Raw genomic sequence first — 22058 nt, 5'->3', positions numbered from 1 at the left:
GCCATTCAAAAGCTTTCTAATGTGAAGGTACCCTTGCTTTACTGGAATGAAGCTTACTGGGTTATGACAGTTATTTATTTTCTTTCCTATCCTTCACTCTCCCCTCCCTCCCTCCCTCCCTTCCTCCCTCCCTTCCTTCCTTCCTTCTTTCCTTCCTTCTTTCCTTCCTTCTTAATTCTTCCTTTTCCTTCCTCTCCCTCTCTCTTCTTTTTCTTCTTTCCTTCTAACTTCATTTAAAAACATTATTTGGTTAGTTTCTCAACAGAAAAAAACATTTCTTCATAATTGTGTTTGTCTTTATTGTAAAATTATGCTATCAGTGATGCTATTCTCACAAAATTGCCTAGATATTAAGCAGATGTTTAATATCTTCCTTCTCCTCCCCCAGAACAGTTTTATAAACGATATATATTACTTTTTCTTGAAGTTTCAGTAAAAAGTACGTGTAAAACTGCATAGACCTAATGTTTTGAGTGGGTAAGCTTTTATCTACCTGATTTACTTACTCTAATGACTTTGAATATATTCATGTTTTCTATTTTTTGTTTTCCTCTTTAGAGTTAGGTTTGATAAATTTTATGTTTTAGGAATTCATCTATTGTAACTTAAAACATATTGAACATTAAAATATTTTTTGTAAAAATACCTTGAGAGTTTTAAATATTTAGTTTAACTGAAGTTATAGCTCTTTTAAATTTACCATGACTTATTTATGCTTTTCCCTTCTTTCCAATCATGATCGTACTAGAAAATGGCTTATTTTATGCCCTTCGTTTTTGTTGGATTTCAATCTCTAGGTCTCTGTCTCTATGTATCTCTCTGATGAATTAGTTTGGTAAAATCTCCTCATTTTTCTCTTCATTTAATATTGTTTGTTTTATGTTTTCTTTTAATTTTCAATTTGGACTTTCATCTTCTTCATTCTTAGTATTATCTAAGATGCAAAATACGTATGAATGATGCAAATTTTAAGTGACTTAGCTTTATCTTACAAGTTTTGACTTATTGGCATAAAGTTGTTCATAATATTCTGGTAGTTCCTTTAATATTGTAGAATCTGTAGTGATTTTACATCTGTAACTCCTGAGTTTAGTACCCTGCATCATCTCTTTTATCCTTGTCAGGCTCATTATTTCCCAATATTTAGTCATGACTCTTTCTGAATGTTCTAACTAATGGCCTTTAAATCGTGAGTCGATTAAATCACAGGCAGTATCCTCATATGGGCAGTAATGCCTGTCCTTTAAGAGTATCAGGCACAGTAACCTCTAACCTTTTCAACTATCTGTGTGATTTCTTCCTGTGCATACACTGATCAGTCCTCAACTGAACACTGAGGGAGACTTCAAGACACATCTCCGGAGTTCTCTTCTTTTGCTGGTCTTTCTGGTACTCAGCTCTATGAACTGTAGCTGCCTTATTTTCCCTGAACTCTCACCTTTGTCTTCTCAACTCTAAGGATCTACACGCTCTTCTTGGGCTCCCTCTCCCTGCACCATAGCCTGGAAAGCAGTAGGGCAGCTTTAGAACTCACCTTGTTTATTTCTTGTCTCTCAGGGATCCTAGTTCTTTTCTTCCCCATGTCTTGTGTCTTGGAAACTTTTATTTATATATTTTGTCAATACTTAGTATAAACTTATAGCAAACAATACAGTGTGAAATTTGTTTAAAGACAAGTAAATAGATCAGTGGAACAGTATAGAGGTTTCAGAATTAGACCCATGCATATATAGGCAATTGAATTTTGACAAAGGTTCAAAGCCAATTTAGTGGGAAAAGAATGAACTTTACCACAAGTATTGCTAGAACAACTAGATTTTCATGAGGAGAAAAAAACAAGATAAAGATGAAGATAGAAGAAGAGAAGAAGAAAAGAAGGAAGGAAGAGGAGAATAAACTGGATCCATACTTCTTGCCAAAGTAAAAATTTAACTCAAAATGGATTATAGGCTTAAATGTAAAACCAAAAACTACAACAGTTCTATAATAACACACAGGGGAAACACTTTGTGACCTTGCATTAGGCAAACATTTCTTAGATACAACACCAAAATCATGATCCATTAAAAATAAATTTATGAACAATTTTATCAAAATTATAATTTCTTTTGAAAGGCAGTTAAGAAAATATAAATATAAATCACAGACAGCAAGACAATGTTTTCCAATCACATATCTAATAAAGAACTTGTATCTAGAATAAATAATTAACTCTCAAAATTCAATTACAAATTAGAAAAGCGTTTGAAGATACTTTAGCAAAGTTGATTCAAGGACAATTAAGTACGTGAAAGATACTCAAAATCATCAGTCATTAGGAAAATGCAAATTAAAAACAGAGTGAGAAATTACTGCACAACTGTTAGAATTGCCAAAATTTAAAAAGACTGATGATACCAAGTATTCATGAGGATATGGAAGCCCTTCAAAATTTGAGGGATGGCAAATTGGGCATGGCTTACTCTTATGTTGTAACCTCGTGTTTAACACCAGGCCAGTAGAGCAAAGATGACCAGAGCTAATATACAGTGATCATACCCATATATTTATACATGCTTTTGTACAAACACACATATATGTAGATACATACGCACATATAAAACATCTATGAGTTCACTGACTTGCTATTCAAGGGAAAATACAACAGTGAAGAAATTCACTGAGTAATTCACTACACAGGAAACTCAGTGTTTTTAATGCTACAAAGCAGAGATTTCATGAGTATGTTACATATTAAAAGCTAGTACTCTTATAGGTCAGAGTTAGTCCACAGGTCTGCATAAGATTGATCAAAACAATTAACCCTATTCATTGGCCAAGAGGGAATCTCCGCCTAAGTCCAGTAAGTGTTTGAGATCACCGAAAGTTAAGGGTTCAAAGTTTTGAAATACGTAAAAAAACTGGACTCATAAGCTTATCACTAAATTTTTCTTCTTGCTCCTTACTGCCAAGTTAATTAAAATTTTTTATGGTGCGTGTTTAATGTATGTTATGAAAAAAGAAAACCTTAGGCTCAAATAGAAAAAGAAATCTGTCATCTATAAGAATTGTACTTCAGAGTAAGAAGAGAATGTGAAATTCTCCCTTGGTGGGGCAAAGAAAGTCTTGTCCATAAGGGACAAGGGACCAAGTGAAAGATAATGAAAATAGATTATGACACATGACGAGGAGGGGCAAAAGCACCACGCAGCCATAAATTAGCCAACTTCAGAAATGCTATTTGGAGGAAGTACTGGGAGCATATGGAGATGCAGGAACTAAATTTCTAGTCAACAGACTTCCACAGAGACAGGCATCTTTCCATGTGTTTTCCAAATAATTTTGAGTTAAGAGTAAACACTGCTAGCAGAATGAGTGTGTAAGTATTCTCTGATATTTTATCTCTTTCCTCATTCAATCAGTCAGTTGGTCAATAAATATGTATGAAGGTACCACAGAGTGCACTACCTGATTGAGGTTCTGAGATTTTCAAAGGATTTCAAAATACTGTTCTAGTCCTTAGGAATATTAAAATTCAAGAAAAGGAAAGTAGTTATAAATAAACGTATCTGTATTTTTTACAACAATTATTTGAAGTCTCAGATTTGGAAGGCATCCTCATAGTCCCAACCTAAAGTCATTTCTGAAACGTGTGGCTGGTTATACACTCACCCCAGAGGGTATCTGAGGATACCCTTTGTCAAGAGAAAAAAGAAAATTGAACTATCTACTTCTGGTGATTGTTTAAATGTGCTCCTTTGAATGTACATGTGGTCATTTTACAAACATTGCAACATTTGATTGCAAGGAAACACAACCACAAATACACACACACACACACACACATTGAAGATGGATGCTCAAATTTATGGAAAGTTGTGCTTAATTTTCAAAGTTTATAAACTACACATATAATTTACCTTTAGTAGCATTTTCAGTATTGTACACTGCAGCTTTAAATAATCACCCTGCAGATTATACTAAAAGAAAAAGTCCAGTGACCAATGCATCATTGTTTCTGACCTTAAATGACCTTGTCATGTAGACATCACACATGAACATTCTCTGTAATATTTGCTGATGTCTAGGCAGATTACATTTTCCTGTACAGTTTCCTTTTCCTATTTTAACCTTCTGTTCAAAGAGAAATGAGTTAGTGTGATGGTGACTAATTGAACTCAAATTACGTCCTAATGATTGTTGGTTCTATGCTAAGGAACTCACAACATTTATTAATGATCTGCTCTTTAGTCTTATATGTGGTCAAATCACAATTTCATTCATCTCTCTGTGTGTCACTGTCAGTGTTGTTATTATTACTGTTATTCTACAAACTGGTTATTACAGCCCAATAAGTATTCAGTGAGTGGTAACTGTTTTTACTATCACTGAATATTCAGGCCTACAAAGTGGTCATTAGTTCTGCTTTTATTAAAGTTAGCAACTCATTTTGTTTTTCCCAGAAATTTTATAATGTCTGCTTATTTATAGTTTTCAAGTATTCTTAAGGTTTATTTAATATTCTTTTATTCTGCCTGGACTATACTTCTTTAAAAATCTCACTGATAGATAAATCTTTTACAGATATTACCTGAGATACTCTTTGATTCTATTTGAGTGCTTCTAATGCAACAACCTTATTTTCTTGGGGGTCCTCCACATCTCTTTCATTTATTATCTTTTGTACCATCATAAGTATACTTCTAACCTTTAGAAAATACTTTTGTGTTTCACAATTTCTTTCTTTTGTAGTAGAACCTATTTTCAGTTACAGGGGTTTTCATGGTTTTGCCTTACTTTTTGGCACCTGCTTTCCATAAATTTGAGATGCATATTGGATCACATTTGGCCTGAATACTAAGGTAACTCAATTCCCTTTTCTCAATGATTTTTTTTTTTCCATTTCTTTGTTAACCCACTGGGGACTTTTTTAAGCCTTATGAGATATTCTTACTGCTGTAAGAATGGTTTTCTCTAGTTTTCTATTAATTCTGAATCAAGTAAAACATGCAGAAAAGCAGTCTGGGGCCTCTCCAGTTCATATACCTTATACCTGCTCAGTTTGAGGACCCAGGCCACAAATTGACCTTCATTGGCTACAGAAATACAGATTCACAAGTAACCTTTGTTCATCATGTTAAGAGTCCTTAGCCTAAGTAAGTGATCTTGCATGAAAAAAAAAAAAAATGGTTTATTTTATTGGAAAAGTTAGAATGATGAGCTTACGTAAGAATATTCTGAACAAATCCTAAGAATCAGAAGCAAACTCATGTATCATTAGGGATGGACTCTGATATGGTTTGGCTGTGTCCCCACAGAAATCTCATCTTGAATTGTAGCTCCCACAATTCCCACGTGTTGTGTGAGGAACCCGGCGAATGGTTAATGAATCATGGGGTGGGTCTTTCTCATGCTGTTCTCATGATAGTGAATAAGTCTCACCAGATCTCATGCTTTTGTAGAAGGAAGTTCTCCTGTGCAAGCTCTCTCTTGCCTGCTATGATGTAAGACGTGACATTGCTGTTCACCTTCAGCCATGATTGTGAGGCCTCCCCAGCCATGTGGAACTGTGAGTCAATTAAACCTCTTTCCTTCATAAATTACCCAGTCTCTGGTATGTCTTTATTAGCAGTGTAAGAACAGACTAATACAGACTCTAAACCATGTCTCTGTAATGAGGCTGACAGGCTGGATGCTAAGCCAATAGTTGCCTTTCATGGGAGCATAGGTGTCAGTGTTCCCTCCCATGGGAGTGTAGGCATCAGTTCCCTCCAGAAAAGGAAGTTATCTTACAAGTTTTCTATGTTTGTTTCATCTTGAACAGCTCTGAAAAGTGCTCTGTGGTCAGAGCTATCTGCACTTTCCTCATAAAGGGAGGCACACACAAAAAACTTTATTCAAATATAGGCTCTAATACTCATTCTCACCTTGCTTGAATTATTTGGTGTCCTCATATATAAACTGGAGATTATAGTATCGATTCTACACTCTAGACTTCATAATCTTGTAAAAAATAAAGAACTATAAGTTAAGGCCCTTCCAAATTCTCTGGTATGGTTTCAACAATTGCACTTTCCCATTACTCTGTGGATACTGGGGTCTGACTTAAAGACCACTTGTTTCTAAGCATGGGGCAAGGGGCTATATCTGCTAACAATTTCTCACTATCCATGCTGGATAACAAACCACTGGTAATAACAGTTACAGATGTACGTGGAGGAATTTTCTTTGGGAAGCTCAATGGTAAAAGACAGAGATGGTGGTCATTGTCTTTTGAGTGTCCTCACTGTCAATAAGTTAGTTCAAATACTAAGGCAGCATCCTTTACATTTTATTTGTTATTTAAGTCAGACTATCAAGGGCATAGTGAATTATGAAAATTATTCCTGAATATTGGAGCGATCAATGTGTACACAGAACTGAGAGACAACATGAAATTAAATTATTCAAATTGGTTCTGACACAGGATGTTGTGTGCAAGTTAGGGACCAGGAGAGACTTAGGGAGAAGTTCAACTGAGATAACTGTATCTACTCCTGCTTTCATCTGATTTTCTAGAATCTTTTTGGTCTAAAGATAGCCTTCTGTGCCAATTCTTAACCCAAATTTTAAATTTTAATATTCTCCATTAGAACATATTTTAACAAACAAACCTTTACTTTCTACACTACAAATAATTTTTAGCACAAACGTGATCATATTCCATTTCTACTTTACAAAGTTCAGTGACTTTTTAAACCTCTGAATACCTTAAAATCTTGTCATTTATCTTTGTATCTTCATCTCTGCTTTCCTCATCTCATGATATGCACTTCAGACACACTGAACTTGTATGCTTAATATTTTTTTGAAGTAAATAATCTAATACTCACAAAAAACCTTTCAATTTGCTATTAATTTTTTATTATATATTAGAGAAATTAAATACCAATAAGTTTAGATTATTTCCCTATTACAATAATGATGACATTTCTTCTCAATCTGTCAAATCTTCTGAAATTTAATTCTTTCCACACTAAATATACAGACCAGAGAAGCTAGTACTGGGAATGACTTCCAGAATGTTGATGCATGGAACTTATATAAATATGCTCTTACATAAAAGTAATAAAAACACTTTCAAAATGTTTTGAAATAAACTTTATCAGAACTCTGGATATTAATCACAGGGTTCCAGCAATCTGAAGAGCATTTACTCATAAAAATCCTGCTGTACCAGAATAAAAATAAAGAGGTATGTGGCTCTGTAACTTGACCTCTTCCCATCTCTCTTTCCCAGTGTCACTGAAGCCCTAAAAACTAGAAGTCTTACTACCCCTAGTGTGGACAGGCTTAGAGCTCCTCAAAAATCCCGTTACATGGCATCAATATCACAGCTCTTGAAAACATTGTTTGTAGAGCACTTTTTTAACCTGTGATACCAACAGAAAACAAGGGCCTAATAAAAAATTTGTAAGAAAGACCTGGGAAAGAGATATCTATTGAGGGCTATATAAAGCTCTTACCTCCCATCTCTAATTGACCTTAGGGTCTTGTACAAGTAGGAAGTGAAGGCTAAGGCAGAGTCATAAATTAAATGTGTAAAGAATGCAGCAACATTTTAGGTCCTTGGGTTGAAAACTTATTTGTTCAAGACACTCAAGAAAATATCTGGCCAATTACTAGCTGACCATCAAGCTAACTAAGCAGAAACTTCAGTGCCTACACATTACAAAGAACATAGTCTTTAAAGAATTAGTCCAAGAAAGTGGCTAAACAAACAAACAACGGCCAGAAAATAAAACAAAACAAAACATTAACAACAACAAAACAACAACAACAACAACAAAACAACACAATGACAAGAAATACAGCAACTACTTCAAAGTCTATAAAAGAGGGGGTATGATATAATCTTGAGCTGTCATATTATATAAATTGAAAGGTCAAGTTTTGAACAATTAATTATATTTATAAGATTTGCAAAGCAACAAAATTTTTAAAAGACTGTCTCTAAGAGGGCCCAAATTTGTACTGACTAGAAAATTATATTAAATTCACAATTATAAATATGTTCAAAGAACTAAAGGAAACTATGCCTAGAGAACTAAAGGACAACATCACATGATGTCTCACTAGGTTCAAAATGTCATGAAATAGATCAAAATTATACAGAAGAACCAACAAGAAATTCTGTATTCAAAATAAACAATACAGAAAATTAAAAACTTACTGTATGGGAGAGCAACAACATAGGTGAGCTTAAAGAAGAAAGAATCAATAGACTTAAAGATAGGTCAATTAAAATTATCTACTCTGATGAACAGAGAAGAAAAGTAATAAATACTGATAGAGCTTCAGAAGCCTTTAGGACATCCTAGCACTTTGGGAGCCTGAGACGGGCAAATCACCTGAGTTCAGGACTTCAAGACCAGCCTGGCCAACATGGTGAAACGCTGTCTATATTAAAAATACAGAAATTAGCCAGGCATGATGGCAGGTACCTGTAATCCCAGCTACACCGGAGGCCAAGGCAGGAGAATCCCTTGAACCTGGAAGGCTGAGGTTTCAGTGAGCCAAGATCAGGTCATTGCACGCCAGCCTAGGCAACAAGAGCAAGACTCTGTCTCAAAGCAACAACAACAACAACAACAATGACAAAAAACAAAACAGAAAACAAGCAGCAATAACAACAATGGAAAGAGCGAACAAAATCTAATACCATCAGAAGAAAGGACTAATGAAGATTTGAGTGCAAAAAGTAAGATAGAGCAGAGAAAAATAATAGAATCCTTAAAAAAATCAAACGTTCTTTGAAAAAATCTGTGAAATCTATACACTTTTAGACTCAACAAGAAGTGAAGAGGTAAAACTCAAATTACTAAAATGAGGAATGAAATAAGGGTCATCACTACCAACTTAGAGAAAAAAGTGATGACAGAATACTATAAATAACAGAATGCCAACAAATTAGAAACTTAGATAAAATAGACAAATTTATAGAATGACATAAAAAACACAAAGTGACTCAAGAAGAAATATAAAATAGGAATATAAAATCTAGAAAACGTTAAGAGATTGAACTAGTAATTTTAAACTTCACAAAGAAAAGCCCAGGTACATTTTGCATTACGAGTGAACTCTACAAAACACTTCAATAACTGAGAGCAATTGTTATGAACTGAATACATGGATCCACCCAGCTTTTACAGGTCAAAGCACTGACCCCCAATATAGCTGTATTTGGAGTAATGAAATATTTAAGGTTAAATGAAGACATAAAGATGGGGCCCTAATCTGATAGGATTAGTGTTCTTATAAAAGGAGACAACAGAGAACCTGCTATAGTTCTCTTACCCTGTAAGCACAGAGAAAAGGCCATTGGAGGACATATTTAAAAGTCACCCTTCAAGTCAGAAAGAGAGCCCTGATGAGAAAATGAATTTGCAAGCAACTGGATCATATGCTCCTCAATTCCAGAACTGAGAGAGAATTAATTTCTTTTGTTAAAGTCAGTCAGTCTCTGATTTTTTTATAGAATCCTAAGCAGACTAATCCACCAATTTCTCACAAAATCTTCTAAAAAATAGGAAAGAATGGATCTTTACCAAACTCATTATGTGACCCCAATATTACATTGGTATCAAAACAGATAAAAACATGGAAAAAAGCCTGGGAAAGTACTATCCCTTATGAATATACACACAACAATCATCACTGATGTACTAGAAAACCAAATCCAGCAGCATGTTAAAAATTACATCCAGGGCTGAGTGGAATTTATCTCAGGAATGCAAGGACTATTGTTTCTTTCCTTATGGTGACTTCGGCTGTAGTATTAGGGTAATTTTGAGTCCATATAAAAGTTTGACTATTCTATTATAGAAAGAGTACTATTGAAGTCTATTATTGCATTGTCATCTATTTCATTCCTCAGTTCTGCCACTCTTTGCTTTACAGTTTTAGGTACTCTAATACATTTACAATTATATCTGCCTTGAAAATTGACATTTTATTATTATGTAATGCCCTTCTGTTCTCATTGATTATTTTTACTTAAAATATATCTTGTCTGATATAATATTTATAGCTACCCCATTCTGTTTTTGCTATTATTTACAAATATTTTTCCTTTCCTTTCAGTCTATGTGTGTTCTTAAAGCTAAAGTGAGTTTCTTATAGATAATATATGGTGTGGTCTTGTTTTTCTTAATCCATTCAGCTACTCTATGTCTTTTATCGAGGAGCTCACATTTAAAGTAATATTGAGAGAAAAGGATTTAGTAATGCTGTTTTGTTAGCTGTTTCTGCTTGTCTCATAGTTCTTTTGTCTGCTTTTCTCTCTTTCTTTTTCCCATTTTTGAGTTTTAGCATTGATGTGCTTTGATTTCTTTCTCTTTTCATTTTGTGTGACTTCTATAGGTATTATTTTATCATTACTTTAGGCTTACATACAATATCTTATAGTTATAATACCCAAAGCTGATAACAACTTAAGTTCAATCACATACAAAAACTCTAAACTTTAACTTTCTCCCCATACTTTATGTTACCATTGTCATAATTTGTATGTACTCTTTTAACATATACTATAGTCATTTTTAATACTTTTACATTTTAACTTTTATACTAGAATTAATGATTTATAACCATTACCACTACAATAATATAGTATTCTGCATTTTTTATATATTAACCTTTATTAATGAATTTCATACTTCTTAGGCTACTGTCTTGCTGCATTGTGTACTTTCACTTCAACTTGAGAAATTCACATTAGCATTTTTTAAGCCATGTCTAGTAGTGATGATTTCCCTCAGCTATTCTTTCTCTGGGTAAATCTTTATCTATCCTTCAACTTTAAAGGATAATTTCATAGGGCATAATATTCTTGGTTGATAGCTCTTTACTTTTAGCATTTTTAATATGCAATCCTACTCTCTTACCATCTATAAAGTTTCTGTTGAAAAATTCACTGGTGGTATTATTGATGTTTCCTCATGTGATAAATTGCTTTTCTCTTATGGTTTTCAGAAAATTTTCAGTTAAGTTATTGTACTTCAGTTCTATGACTTCTATATGGTACTTTAAAATATGTTGCATCTCTGTTGGCAGTCTCACTTTGTTTATGGATGTTTTGATATCAGTAAGATTCTTTATGCCAGTTATTTTGAGTTATCTGTTAGATATATCATATAAACGATTTTTATTAGAGTTTGCTTTTGGAGATTCATCTTGTTGCTTTTTTAAAATATCATTGCCTGGGTCCTCATTTTCTTGAAACTCTTCATTGGTGACTGTATATTAGACAAAGCAGATACCTCACCCAGTTTTCAGAAACCGACTTTGTAGAGAAGAAGTTTCCCAGCAATAAGCCAAACCAGAGCTTCTGGAGCCTCTAACAACTCTTTCTCTTTCTAGGGAGAAGCAGGCAGCTGTTGGTATTTTGCTGTTGTTGTTGTTGTTGTTGTTGTTGTTGTTGTTGTTTGATTAATCTGTGCTGAGCTGGTTTTGTGGTGGGTGGGGGTGGATTTTGTTGCTTACCAGTCTAAATCTGCATCTCTATTTCTCCATTCTCATTCAGGCAGCCAGACTCTGCTGGACCCTTCAGAGTTCTAAGACCAGGAAGACAATGCTAATTATCTTGACAGCCCTGGATAAATTAAGACATGAGATACATGGATCAACTGTCTCCCCAGCATGTAGCTGAGATATGGGATTTTTAATCTGCAGCACTCTGTGCTAACCAAGTGAGAAGATTTACCATGTCCATCAGCTCAACCTTCTGTCTCTACTCTCTTTCACGTGGCTAAACTGTGCTGGTATTGTCTGAGTTTTAAGGCTGGAAAGAAAGAAGCCAGTCCTCTGGGGAGCCACCTTGGAAAGTTGGCTCACTAGACATACAACCAACCCCTTTCTTCCCCAGAGAGAAGCTGGGAGATAAGGGAACTCATCTTGATTTTGCAATGCTGTGCCAGGGATAGAGATTCTAGCAAGAGGGAATCGTATCCTGAATCTCCCTACCAGTTTTGGTCAGTTTAGTTGTATCTTCTCTTGGAGTACATAAACTTGTAAATTAGTTTCAAGATTTCTCAAAAAGGTGTAAATGTCCATGAAGTGTTAATGGATCAGTGTGTTTGTTGGGGAAAGGAGCACCCAGAGATTCCTACTCTGCCATCTTTCTGATGCCACCTCAACCAAAGCATTTTGGAAGACATAAAATATTAGAGAATGCATACTTCTCAATTTCAAAATTTACTACCAAGCCATGGTACCAGAGAAAAAGCAGTACTAGAATAGGATAGACATATACGTCAATAGAACATAATTAAGAGTTTAAAAATAAACCCTTACCTTTATGGTCAATGGATTATCAATAAGGGTGTCAAGATCTTTCAATGGTGAAAAAAATAGTCTTCAACAAATAACACTAAGAAAACTGTATAAAACTATAAAATGAAGCTCCACTCATACCTCACACCATACACAAAAAATGAACTAAAATAGGTAAAGACCTAAATATATTAGCTAAAATAATAAACTCTGAGAAGAAAACAGAGGTAAATCTTCCTGACTTTAGATCCAGCAATGGTTTCTTAGAGGCAATACCAAAAGTACAAGCAACCCAAGATAAATAAATAAATTGAACTTCATTAAACAAGCAAGCAAGCAAACAAACAAATAAAAAGGTTATGTTACACATAATACCATCAATGAAGTGAAAAGACAATCTACAAAACGGGATAGCATGTTATCTTTTACACAGTACATGCATCCAGAATATATAAAATCCTTTGCAATTGAACTAATTGTAAATAACCCAATTAAAACATGAGCCAGGATATGAATAGCTATTTCTCCATAACATATATACAAATATCCAATAGCACATAAAAAGATACTTGGTATCATTAGCTGTTATGGAAATGCAAATCAAAATTATACTAGTGATACCACTTTATACCCACTATGATAACTATAATAATAAAACAACAAAACCCCAGATTACTTATTATGAGTGTTAGTGAGGATGTAGAGAAATTGAAACTCTCAAATACTGTTGGTAACAATGTATACTGGAACAATTTTAGACAAATTTGACAATTCCCCAAGATGAGGAGCTAAATATTACCATATGACCCAACAATTCTACTCCTAAGTATTTATTCAAGAGAAATGAAACAGTATATCCACCTAAAAACTTCTAAGTGAATCTTCAGAGTAACATTATTCATAATAGAAAAGAAGTGGAAACAACCCAAATGTCCATCCACTGATGGGTGGTTAAATAAAAGTGGCACATCTACACAATGGAATAATATTCATCCATAGCAGGAAACTGAGTACTGATACATGTTACAATATAAACTTTGAAAACACTATGTGACAGAAACTAGATACAGAAGTACATGTATTGCATAAGTCCATTTATACAAAGTTTCCAGAACAGGCAAATCTGTAGAGACAGAAAGTAGGTTAGTACTTGCTAAGCTGGAGTTAGGACGAAAAGAGACTGCTAAAGGATTCTGGTTTGGGGAGAAGGGGTGATGAATATGATCTAAAAATAGAATGGACAGAGTCAGATACTCTGTGCATATGTTAAAAACAAAAATTGTACACCTTTAGTGGGGAAGTTTTGTAATATCTGAATTAAATCTTAATAAAGCTGTTCAAACAGACACACAAACACACACACACACCCCAGAACTGTTTTAAGTCATTCATTAAGTTTTGAAAGGCAATGGTAAATTGCCAGGTTTCAGCAACTTATATGAAGTTCCTGGATTTGAGGACTTCAATCCCCAAGTCTTGCTCAGACAATCTTTGCTGTTGTTGGGAGACAGTTATAAGTCCCAGGAGTCAGTGAGGTGGGGCTGCAAGTGTTCCATCAGCGTGATAAATTCACTTTACCAGGGGTTCTAAGCTCTGTCTTCCCTTATGTGTAAAAGCTAGCTCTGAAAACATTGCTTTTTGAAACATCTGTAATAAATATTACAGTTTTAATGATGTTATTGGTGCTTCTGTGCAATTCAAATCATTTAGTGATCCTATGTTTTATGGTCTGAGCTGAAACCCAGGGATATACATGCATAAGTTGGCTATGAGGGACTTCCATTCCTTTGTCGCTTTTAGAGTTAGAGGCTTTAACATCTGACAAGTACAGTAGGGAAATATATCTACTTACATCTCCTTTTGTCAAGGGAACATTGATAACTAAAAAGGTCATTCTTTAACCTAATCCCTGGAAGTTCATTACTACTGGAGTACAGGGTAAGGTGGATAGTTGAAAAGACCAAAAGAAAATTCTTGAATGTTATTTATTTAACCACAGGGTGGCCAGTACTGCCTCTCTTTCAACTCTATTTTTAATTCCTGTGGTTACCACAAAGTGACCTTTTAGGTGTTGATAGATTCTGTAGCAGAAGTAGCAGAAGCACTAGAAATGGTCATGTCATAGGACATGCTTGGTAATTGTGCCCCACCCCTGGTCAGGTGTATGGGATTTCTCTGGAGTCTGTGCTCCCACCAAGTACCAGATTTAAGAATCCAGTGAATATTTTCCTTTGAAACCAACAGAAAATACTGTGTAAAACAGATAACTTCTTAACTTTATCCAAAATGTAATCCCAATAGCTGACATCAGAGCAGTACTGGGTGGATGTGACCGAAGAAACAAGAACCTGGTAGAAGCAACCTAGATGTTCCTGAACGAGGGATGTGAATCCTGGTATAGAGACCTCACAATGCAAATTCCTTTCATGAGATGAGTACGTGCCTGAAGGACTCTGAAGTATTGTGTTGGTCTGTGCAATAAGGCTGAGTGCGGAGTAGAAGGACCTGCATGGAGAGGTTCAGGGAGGGTGTAATTGGAAGTCCTTTCTTCAGGGTTTGTATTTCTACCTATGAACAGAACTAAAATAGAGTCACTATTATAAATTAAGACTATTATAAATTAATATATGAATAATTGACCAGGGTCAATATCTTAGAAATCTAATTCTAAAACTTTATACAGATTATCCATTCCTTTTATTTAGCTTATCCATAGAAAAATGAGGAAAATTACCCATATCTTAAACGTTTTTCAGTGGGTGAACGTTTCCAATTCCTGGTGGGGAGATGAGGAGGATGTGCTACATTCTGTAACCAGGCTTGCAGGTGAGTGTTCTAAGGGATAGATCTCTTATAGTGGTGGTGGTGTACAAGGAAAGCAAGTGAGAGGCTTTCTGAGGTCTGCCACATAAAAGGAGAGGAGACTCACCTGGCATGAGACTCAACTGATTGACCCTGCATACAATTGTATGTTAAAGACTGGGTAGGGGATGGTGGATGCTGAGTGAGAAATGCTCAACTCCAAATACTCAACTCCAAACCTCTCATTTGAGAGCAGAGAGAAAAAATGACTGAAGTTTCCAGAAGAAATGGGATTTACTGATATTTGCCATACTATTTAGCAGTGATACAATACCTGATTCAAGAATATGATTGGTGAGTTATAGTCTCTTTACAGCATCTAAGTGCTGGGCTCTGAGGATGGACTAAGACCTAATCTCAGGCCGCAGCTTCAGAGAATATGGCAACAGTGCGAATTGTCCTTCATTCCACTCTTCATCCACTTGGGTCGAGCCCCTGTCCTTTTCTTTCTAAGGTAAGGTATCGCTGCCACACCAACTCCTCGTTCTAAACCTTCATTGCAAAGAAGAGCAAGCAAGAACTTCTCCATTTCTCCCATTACACAACCACACAACAAGGCATGTAAAAGCATATACCTAGAATACACATGGTAACTTTCTAACACTTAGTCCAGGGCCATAGTGTCTGCCCAACTGGAGGAATGGGAAGACATTGCTCTTGATGCTTCAAAACAAAACAAAAAATGTAGCAGTCTTGTAACCAAGGACATCTTGCAATTCTGAACTAGGTAAAGGCAATAAGAAAAGATTAAAAAGGGCCACATTGACTTGCTTTTTCCTAGAACATGGAGTGAGAAATCACTGATTATTTTCTGAAGTCAAATATTTGGCCTAGTTTTAATAAAATTTATTTCAGGTACTTTGAAGGTTAAGTCCTAATTTTCAATACTGCTTGGATATTTTTTGTCTCTTTCTGTTTCTACAGGGGCATCTTTTTAACAACCTGTGAGAATCTGTGTCAGATCTGTGAGTCAGATGTCATTTAAACCAGAGGATCAAGGTGTATTGTTCTAAAGCCGTAGCTTCACACATATCCTGCATTTAAATGAGCTATACTGTGATTTCTATGAAAGTGAGGGCACTGGTTAATTTGAAATATAAGGTAATGGTCTCAATCAGGGAAAATAAAATCTGATACTTTTAAATCACTGGTGATGAAAAATTATATTAAAGGACTTGACACCACCTTTGCTAGTGTTGTATCTGTTTCCATAGTAAGAGAAGAAAGAACCAAAGCCTAAGGTGAGTTTGGGAGGATAAGGTGGTCCTCAGTGTATTCCTAAGTGTATTCTTTAATTCAATTCTGTAGCTAGCAGACATCAGAACTCTACAGATTAATATTTTAAACAATAACCTTGTGATATCTATTTCTTCCTTGTGAACTGCAATAATTTGGAACTTTCTCTCTCTCTCTCTCTGTCTCTCTCTCTCTCTCTCTTTCTCTCTCAAATGCAGCAACAATAACTACCTGGGCATGTGGGAAAGAGCACAAAGTATGACCTGGTGCAGTCAAATGTCAAATAAACTTTATGACAACTCAAATGTGTTACAAAGTATATAATGACCCAATATGCAGGTAGAAGAAAGGGTAAAACAGGAAATCTGAGCAGCTAAGGTGCATGATGTCAGACAGGTAGTAGTTGTTGACTTCATTCCAGACTGAAGAAATGGAGGGTTACGATCCAAATTATTTTGGGGAGCATTACTCATCAAGATGAGCTCTACAGAATGTCTGGTCACCACCCCGATAACTATTATGATGAATAGTCCAATATTCTCTGGAGCAGCTGACCTGAGATGAGGTTTTATTCCATCATTTGCAGCATCCAACACTTAGTCTTCAAAATGAGGGCGGTGCAGGGAACTCAGTTGGATAATAGAAAAAAAATACAAGAATTTCTGTTTATAATCACTTTTTCTTTTGAAACTTCTTTTAAAACCTATTATTTGTATATGTTCTTATTTTGTTCAGCAATTTTATTTACATATAATAAATATAATCTATTTATAATTAATCTTAAGTGTATGTACAGTTTAATAAGTTTTAAGAAATATGTGAGTCACTGCTACAATCAGGATACAGAATATTTTAATCATTCCGACAACTACCCTTGTGCCCTTTCCCAGTCAATACACACCCGACCAAGTTCCAATTAATTGGTTCTGTTTTCTGGCACTAGAGAATAGATTTGCTTTTTCTAAAATTTCATTCATAGAAGAGAAATCAAACAATGTGCTTTCTTTTGTGTTTTGCTTCATTCTCTAGCATAATGTTTCTAACCTCACCATAACAATGTTCTCACCAACATCAGATATTGCTAATCTTTTAAATGTAGTCACACTACTGAGTGTGCAGTGGAATTCACTGTGTTTTTAATTTGAATCTTTGATGAGTCACAATGTGGAGCTTCTATTCATGTACCTATTGAATTTTCACGTATCTTATTTTGTAAAGTGTTTGCTCAAAATTTTGTTTATATTTCACTGGAATTACTATGGAGTTGTAAAGAGTTCTTTTTTTATCACATATACTTTGCAAGTATTTTCTCCTTTTCTATGGCTTACTTTTTTCTTTTATAGTAGCATCTTTTGAAGAGCGAAAGTTTTCAATTTTGATACAATTTATGTACCATGTCTTTATTGTTATGCTTGTTGTGTCTTATGTAAGAAATTTTTCTTTAGCCCAAGGTCACAAAGATTTTCCAACTGGTTAATGGTTACTGAATAGTGTTGCTCTTGGAGAAGTCAGTTGGTATGATAATTTGGAGGTGATTGCTTTATCTTTTAGAAACAACTGACTGCTCTCATTTTCACCTACTGGGTGATGTTTCTTGATAAAGAATGTTTTATTTTAATAAAGTATAACTTATTAACATTTTATTTCACTGTCGATGTTTTGCTGTCCTGTTTACAATATATATAAATCATGTAAATATTAATTTATATTTTTAAACTTGATTATATGACTTTTCCTACATTGATTTCAATAGCACCTGAAATTCAGTCTTCTGTGATATGATCTAGAAGTCAAGCTCATTTTTCTCCACATTGATAGCCAGTGGACCCTGTATCATGTATTGAAGAGAACGTCCTTTGCCACTGCTCTGACATGCCATCTTAGTCAGGGACAAGTGTCAATCCTTAGGTGGCTCTGTTTCGGGATTCTCCATTGTATTCCAATGGAGTATTTGTCAACCAGGTAGTCAAAACCACATTGTCTTTACTGTGGCTTTATAAGTCTTCATGCTTAGTAAAGCAAGTTCCCCTATCATGTTGTTTTACACTAAGATTGTCTAGGCTTTTCTTGGTCTTTTGTGTTTGCATGCAAATCTTATAATTAGTTTTTCTATTTCTGTAAATAGAGACCTACTAATATCTTGATTTAAATTGACTTTAATTTATACATTAGTTTGACAAAAATTGAATAGATACCTTGCACAACTTTCTTTAGATATACTTTAGATTAATATTTTTCTGTCTTTAGAAGTGGCATATTTTAAATTTATTTTTCACTATTGTCAAAATACATAAATGTAGTTCAATTTATGTGTTAAATGTGTATCCTGCAACTTTCCTCAACTCACATATTGATCCTAAAATTGCTATATGTCATCTATCAATAATGAGAGTTTTATCTAATTATTGTATTTTCACCTTTTACAAACCTTGCATAGTTTTCTTTCTTGCTGCTATGTATGGCCAGTACCTAAAATACAATGGTACTGGCATTGTATGTAACAATGATAGTGAGCATCCAAGTTTCATTCTTAATTTTAAATGGAAAGTTTTCAACATTTTACCAGTACAATATTGACTGTACATTTCTTTTTGTCCATGCCCTCCACTAAATTAATAAAGTTCACGATTGCTATGAATTCACTAAGTAATACTTTAGACTTAATGCACGTTACATTTGCATAGTATGGTGTAGTATTATACTCTACAGTATGGTGTGGAGTGGTGTGATGTGGTATGTATTGGTGTGGTGTGGTGCAGTGTCGTGTGGTATGGTATGCTGTGGTGGTGTATTGTGCGGTGGTATGTGCTGTGGTATAGTGTGGTATAGTATGGTGTTATTTGGCATAGTGTGGTATAATGATGGTAATGATACTGGGTTGGTGTGGTATGATATAGCATGGTTTTTCCGGTACTGTTGTAAGGTGTTATGTGGTTTTAAAAAAAAAAAACAAAAAAAAAAAAAATCGTGTGTTATAAAGGTGCGTGTTTGGTGGTAATGGTTTATGATGCGTGGTATACTATGAAATGGCTGTGGCTATGCGTATAGTGCAGGCATGCGATGGCTGGTTGTAGTGTTTATGTGATGTGTAACGATCATGGCGGTATGATAAGTATCGGTGTGGCTATTATGTGATTGTGGTATGCGTATCGGTATGAAGTGGTGAGCTGAATATGGATTGGTCGTGGTATGCTATGGTAGCGGTATGCTTCCATGGTCTGATGTAGTGTGATGTGGTACTATGTTGGTCTGTGTGCTTATGTGTTTTTGCTGTGGTATGGTAGTCTCCGCCATCGGTGTGTGTGGTCGTGCACATGGTATGATGTGGTATGATACACGATTGGCTGTCGGTGTGGTGTGCTATGGTATGGTGTGGTGTGCTATAGTATGATGTGGTATTATATGGAGTGGTATGGTGTGGTATGAGATGATGTGGATGGTGTGGATGGGTTTGAGGAGGTGTGGTATAGTATGTCGTGATGTGTGGATTGATATGGTGTGATATGATTTGATATGTTAACAAATGGCCCTCTGTTGAACTGTATCAATTAGTTACATTAGAAATAACCAAGTTGATCAAACAATTCTAAGAATAGAAAAAGAGTGGGTCTAAACTCTCAATTGGTTTCATGAGGTCTGCATATACTTTGTACCAAAACCCAAAAACAAAGGAAAACTGTAGTTCAATCTTACTTGTGAATATGAGTGCAAAATTAATAAACAAAATATCAGAAACCAAGAAAGGGTAATACATGATAAACTAATACTTAATATGAATATGTTATTATATTTTGAGTAATATATCTTGCTTTCCTGGTAGTTTTTTTTTTTTATATTTTAAGTTATGGGGTGCATGTGCAGAACAAGCAGGTTTGCTACATATGTATACACGTGCCATGGTGGTTTACTGCATCCATCAACCCGTCAACTATATTAGATATTTCTCCTAATTCTATCCCTCCCCTAACCCCCGACTCCTGACAGGCCCTGGTGTATGATGTCCCCCTCCCTGTGTCCTTGTGTTCTCATTGTTCAACTCCCACTTATGAGTGAGAACATGTGGTGTTTGGTTTTCTGTTCTTGTGATAGTTTGCTGAGAATGATGGTTTCCAGCTTCATCCAAGTCCCTGCAAAGGACATGAACTCATCCTTTTTATGACTACATAGTATTCCATGGTGTATATGTGCTACATTTTCTTTATCCAGTCTATCATTGATGTGCATTTGGGTTGATTCTAAGTCTTTGCTGTTGTGAACAGTGCCGGAATAAACATACTTGTTCATGTGCCTTCATAGTAGAATTATTTATAATCCTTTGGGTATATACCCAGTAATGGGATTGCTGGGTCAAATGGTATTTCTGGTTCTAGATCCTTGAGGAATCACCACACTATCTTCCACAATGGTTGGACTATTTCATACTCCCACCCACAGTGCAAAAGCATTCCTATTTCTCCACATCCTCTCTAGCATCTGTTGTTTTCTGACTTGTTAATGATCGCCATTCTAACTGGCATGAGATGGTAATTCATGGTGGATTTGATTTGCATTTCTCTAATGATCAGTGATGATGAGCTTTTTTCATATGTTTGTTGGCTGCATAAATGTCTTCTTTTGAGAAGTGTCTGTTCATATCCTTCACTCCTTTTTGATAGGGTTTTTTTTTTTTTCTTGTAAAATTGTTTAAGTTCTTTGTAGATTGTGGATATTAGCTCTTTGTCAGAAAGATAGACTGCAAAAATTTTCTCCCATTCTGTAGGTTGCCTGTTCACTCTGATGATAATTTCTTTTGCTGTGCAGAGCTCTCTACTGTAATTAGATCCCATTTGTCAATTTTGACTTTTGTTGCCATTGCTTTTGGTGTTTTTGTCATGGAGTCTTTGCCTATGCCTATGTCCTGAATGGTATTGCTTAAGTTTTCTTCTAGGGTTTTTATGGTTTTAGGCCTTACATTTAAGTCTTTAATCAATCTTGAGTTAATTTTTGTATAAAATGTAAGGAAAAGGTCCAGTTTCAGTTTTCTGCATATGGTTAGCCAGATTTCCCAACACCATTTATTAAATAGGGAATCCCTCCCTCATTGTTTGTTTTTGTAATGTTTGTCAAAGATGAGATGGTTGTAGATGTGTGGTGTTATTTCTGAGACCTCTGTTCTGTTCCATTGATCTATATGTCTGTATTGTTACCAGTACCTTGCTATTTTGTTCACTGTAGCATTGTAGTATAGTTTGAAGTCAGGTAGCATGATGCCTCCAGCTTCGTTCTTTTTCTTAGGATTGTCTTGGCTATGTGGGCTCTTCTTTGGTTCCATATGAAATTTAAAGTAGTTTCTTCTAATTCTGAGAAGAAAGTTAATGGTAGCTTGATGGGGATAGCATTGAATCTATAAATAACTTTGAGCAGTATGGCCATTTTCACAATATTGATTCTTCCAATCCATGAGCATGGAATGTTTTTCCATTAGTTTGTGTCCTCTCTTATTTCCTTGAGCAGTGGTTTGTAGCTCTCCTTGAAGAGGTCCTTCCCATCCCTTGTAAATTGTATTCCTAGGTATTTTATTTTCTTTGTAGCAATTGTGAATGGGAGTTCACTCATGATTTGGCTCTCTGTTTGTCTATTATTGGTGTATAAGAATGCTAGTGATCTGGTAGCTTTAAAATTCTTCTTTT

This window comes from Rhinopithecus bieti, unplaced genomic scaffold (genome assembly GCF_001698545.2).
Source record: "Rhinopithecus bieti isolate Rb0 unplaced genomic scaffold, ASM169854v2 scaffold_3527, whole genome shotgun sequence".
In the NCBI taxonomy this organism is placed as follows: domain Eukaryota; kingdom Metazoa; phylum Chordata; class Mammalia; order Primates; family Cercopithecidae; genus Rhinopithecus; species Rhinopithecus bieti.
Note: the sequence above shows the minus strand (reverse complement) of the source record.